The sequence below is a fragment of the Lontra canadensis genome, unplaced genomic scaffold, assembly GCF_010015895.1.
Source record: "Lontra canadensis isolate GAN:19392208 unplaced genomic scaffold, GSC_riverotter_1.0 scaffold1, whole genome shotgun sequence".
Lineage (NCBI taxonomy): Eukaryota > Metazoa > Chordata > Mammalia > Carnivora > Mustelidae > Lontra > Lontra canadensis.
The window spans coordinates 34,221,857-34,226,782 of NW_022630995.1; the positions used below are offsets into that span (position 1 = coordinate 34,221,857).

At 42.6% G+C, this 4,926-nt stretch overlaps 1 long non-coding RNA gene across 1 annotated transcript; it reads right to left on the reverse strand.

Annotated features, from left to right (window-relative positions):
- Positions 1–875: 875 nt before the first annotated feature.
- Positions 876–4,633, reverse strand: LOC116872795. The gene is made up of 3 exons (XR_004383692.1): positions 4,507–4,633; positions 1,238–1,394; positions 876–1,136 (listed from the first exon to the last, which is right to left on the reverse strand). It is a non-coding gene; the product is annotated as an uncharacterized LOC116872795 (long non-coding RNA).
- Positions 4,634–4,926: the final 293 nt, after the last annotated feature.

The window sequence follows — 4,926 nt, forward strand, 5'->3', positions numbered from 1 at the left end:
AGTCTACAGGACTGCTGGCTAATAGCTAAGTGCTCATGTAATACAGTCTACTAACGTACTCAAGTTATGAAGCCGATTATTACATTCAGTTTGTCCTGATCAATGTACTTTCTAGAATGTCCCTGCATTATTCTTTCCTCATCCCTTAGCCAGATTAATGTTTAACAGAGCACAAGTCTGCAAGAGCAAAAGAGTATTTCAGGAAGGTCTCAGAGAAATGAATTCTTCTCCTGGGGTTTTAGGACTAGACCTTTCACTCCTATAGGGCAGATGAATTTGAAAACCGCATTCAAACCATTTGCTTACATTAAAAAAAAAAAAAATAGCAAATGCATAGGGTGCTATGGTCAAAGTCCAGTAAACAGAGTGGAAGAAAAATTGTGGCATTCTTTAAAAAGTAAATTTGCTTACGCATGTTATCACCCACCCTGCCCTCCAAAGGAAACATAAACACTCCAGCAAACAGACTGTTTCCTCTGACCTTATTTTTTACTGAGGTCATCCTCCAAATGAGCCCTTCTTCATTCAATACCCAAGAGAGATCAGGAAAATGGCTCTTGTGGAAAATTCTGCGATGATGTTCCTTGAGTTGTTCCAGCTTATCCAAGATAGCATCCGTTCTTCATTTGTAAATTACTGCTACTCCTAGGGGTACCAGGGTGGCTCCATGGCTTAAGGGTCTGCCTTCAGCTCAGGTCATGATCTCAGGGTCCAGGGATTGAGACCCCCATCGGGCTCCTTGCTCTGCAAGGAGTCTGCTTCTCCCTCTCTCTCTGCCCCTCCCCTGCTCGTTCTCTTTCTCTCTCAAGTAAATAAACAAAAAACCTTTAAAGAAAAAAAAAAACTTAAATTACTACTACTACCCACAGCAGGAACAATGGCTAATCTTCATGGAGGGCTCTCGTTACATGCTTGTCAGCGTGATAAGAGAAACTGACAAATATTATGTCCTTAAAAGGTCATTGCTCTGGGCTTCCGTGAGTCAAGCCCACCCGGTTTTCTCCTACCTTTCTGGGCATCTCGTCCTCATCTATCCCCTTCTTCCATGTTGGATTTCTCAGATTCAGTCCCAGGCCCTCTTCTCTTGGTCAGTGTAGCAGAAAAATCCTTGCAGTTAAAATACTGTAAGTAAAAACCTGTAAGGGAAAGTGGGTTCTGAGATGATAAATTAATTACACTCACTGAAAAGGGACTGACATCCTCAGGGCAATGAAATCTTCATATTAGTACTTCTTACCTTTAAAGTGCAGTCAAATCACGGGTGGGTGGATCTCTTGTTAAAATGCAGGTTCTGAGTTAGCTTGTCTGAGGTGAAGCTGAGATCTTCACACCAAGAGGTGTTGATACGCTTTGGTTCCCGAACCACACTTTGAGTAGCAAGGCTCTAGATGATTCTATAATGAAAATAAGGTACAGATAAAGTATGGCCAGTTAAACTGACAGACCAGATCAGTGTATAGTAACTGCTGAATGGTGGGATGGTGAGTAGAGATTGTGGGAACTTTAAAGGAATATAGGTTTCTGGTTTCTAAAACTCAAAATCTATTTGAATGTAAAAGAAACTTAAAATCCCTGTGACATCAGAAATGAGACTTGATTATTTTTTAAAAGGCTCAGCCTAGAGACAATTGTGCAGGCTTGAATTGCTAGGTTGGGTATCCCCACCAAGAATCAATCATTTAATAGCAGAATCTGCAACTATGGCTAGTCTGAATTTTGGTGGGGGGCAAGGGGCATGCGCCCATGTGTGTGTCTGTGTGTGGGTGACGTGTATGATTATTGTGACCATAAATTGTAGAAATAGGGATCCCGGGAAAGTACAAAATAAAACAAGAATTAAAATATGGATAACAGGGCGCCTGGGTGGCTCAGTGGGTTAAGCCTCTGCCTTCGGCTCAGGTCATGATCCCGGGGTCCTGGAATCGAGCCTCGCATTGGCTCTCTGCTCAGCAGGGAGCCTGCTTCCTCCTCTCTCCCTCTCTGCCTGCCTCTCTGCCTACTTGTGATATCTCTCTCTCTGTCAAATAAAGAAATAAAATCTTTAAAAAAATAGTAAAATAAAATATGGATAACAATGGAGATGATGAACAAACAACCTTAAATCCATGTAAATGGATTTTAAGGATTAATCCATGTAAATGGATTTTTACTGTGTAAAAATAAATTTTGCACAGTAATTTCTGTAATCATTGCAAAACTCATGTGTGTTTTATCAGGCTTTTAAGACACTGGATTCATTTAAGAAAATCTAGTGTGTTCCTGTTGTGATTTTAGTTAAATGGATAGAAGAACTTGATTTAGGCTTGTGATCAACACTTAAATATTTGGAGAAAATTATTTCCTTAAAAACATAAGTTTTGCTCCTTATTTATTTAGTTAGTTAGTTATTTTAATTTTATTTATTTGAGAGAGAGTGAGCAAGAAAGAGAGAGTACAAGTGGGAGGAGGGGCAGAAGGACAAGGAGAAGCAGACTCCTTGCTGAGCAGGGAGCCCAACGCGGGACTCAATCTCAGGGCCCTGGGATTGTGACCCAAGCTGAAACCAAGAGTCAGACACTTAACCCACTGAAACACCGAGGCGCCCCAAGTTTTTCTTTATTAGTTATATATGTACTACATAAAGAGAGAAATGCTGACTTTGAAGGTGTGAAAAAATGCTAGCTGTTTAATAAGTTTATGAGATGGTCTCATTGAACTTTTTGTCATCTATCACATGCTCCAAGTTCCCTGCCAGCAAGCCTTCTACAGTTCCTTTTTCCTAGAATGCACCTCCCCCAATTTTCATACGCCTGTTTGTATTAAACTCAGTGACTCTTACCCTGGATTATGAACTCCTTACCACTGTACCCTTATAGCCTCACAAAGTTATTACTATTATCTCATGTACAGATGAGGAGGCAGGCATGGAAAGGTTTTTGGTTGTTGTTGTTGTTTTTAAGATTTTATTTTTTCATTTTTTTTATTTAAAGATTGTATTTATTCATTTGACAGACAGAGATCACAAGTAGACAGAGAGGCAGGCAGAGAGAAAGGAGGAAGCAGGCTCCCCGCTGAGCAGAGAGCCCGATGCGGGGCTCGATCCCAGAACCCTGGGATCATGACCTGAGCCAAAGGCAGAGGCTTAACCCACTGAGCCACCCAGGCACCCCTATTTATTCATTTTAAAGAGAGAACATGAAGGCAGGGGAGCGGCAGAGGCGAAGGGAGAGAGGATCTCAGGCAGACTCCAAACTGAGAGCAGAGCCCAATGTGGGGCTCGATCTGACAACCCTGAGATCATGACTTGAGCTCAAATCAAGAGTCATACCCTCAACCAACTGAGCCACCCAGCCATCCCAGCATGGAGAGTTTTAAGCAACATAACCAAGTGGCAGATCTGGGATAGAAGTAAGGGCTCTCTTCCTCATGAGCCCATGATTAGTAGTATTATGCCAAATTCCATAAACAGGGATCTCTAATGCTAAGTGATAATTCTGTTCAGATAGTCTGCTGTGATCTGCAAACACAAAGTCGCATAATTACAGGAACTCCCAAAGCTTTCCCTAAAAGGGGGATTTGGGACAAATCTTTAAACACTGCTTCCTTGAAGGGCTAATTATGGGAGAGCACAATGAAAGTACATCCCTATAATTAAGGCCTAATATAAATTATGCTACGTGCCCTTCACAAAAATCCATGCACTAATAAGAAATCAAAGGCCCAGAACAGTGAAATTTCCTAACTTTTTTACCTGGAGAGGCAGAAGAGTACAGCAGTTAATTGCTTCTAAAAGGATTCTGGGCCCAGACTGTCTGGGTTCGAATCTTAGAGCTGCCATTTTTCAGCTGAGTGGCCTTGGGTAAGTCACTTAAATTCCCTGTGCTTGGTTGATTCATTTGCAAAGAAAGCATCAAAAAGGACCTACCAGGAGGTCGTTCTGAGCTTAAAACATGAGTGTACCTCTAAAAGGAGGCAGTGAACACTCATTACGCATCTATTAATATAATAGACACATAACGAGTCAGTTGAGGAACCAGGACTCAAACCCAGAATATTAGACGTTCATCTCCTTTCCACTGGATCAGATTACTCCTTATCCATTTGGGCTGCAACTTGCTCACGTTTTCACTCTGCAAGCAGGCTACGCCTTCCATATACTCCCCTTCCCCATTTCCCCTGCTGCCTTGCTTTTCACTGTGTAATTGAAAACCCCGACTACAGAAGATTTATTTATAGCAGGAAAAAATTAGTGTTATTTAGCTTGAGCTTTTCTGGAACCATCAGTCCATTACTGTAAGAGCATGCACATTTACACTGCAACATCATTCTGTTTTCCTAAAGCCCTGTAATCATTAATTAGCTACTCAAAACAATGTTTATTGAATGTCTACAGAGAGAGAAGCCTAATCCAGCCTTCTTCCATCAGAATCCAACATCTTCCCTGAGCACAGACTCCCACATACCAAGCTAGACTGTTCTGCTGGGATGTCCTACATGCCCTTTAGACATGGTCACAATTTAAGCTACCTGCTCCCCGACCTTCCCCAGCTCTCCCACGTGTTCCTGATTTGGGTGAATGGAACCAACATTCCCACCTCCCCATGCCCAAACTGGGATCTGGCCTAGACTGCCCTCACAAACCACCACCCCCCATCTATCACCAGGCTTCATGGGAACTCATCTCCTAAGGCCTTATGGCCCTACTCCTCAACCACTTCCTCTTCCAGTCCCTCCTCCACATTGTAATTACATAGATCTTTTGACATCTGACCATGACACAATCTCCAGCCCATCTGAAATCCTTCCATGTTACCTCATCCTCCAGAGGCGGGAGCTCCACTCTGAGACACAGCCCTTCATATTCTCAGACCCGCCTTCCTCTTGGAGCTTTACCCTCAGAGGACTGGCAGCACCCCCCCCCAATCCTGTTTTATACCTTATTCCCTC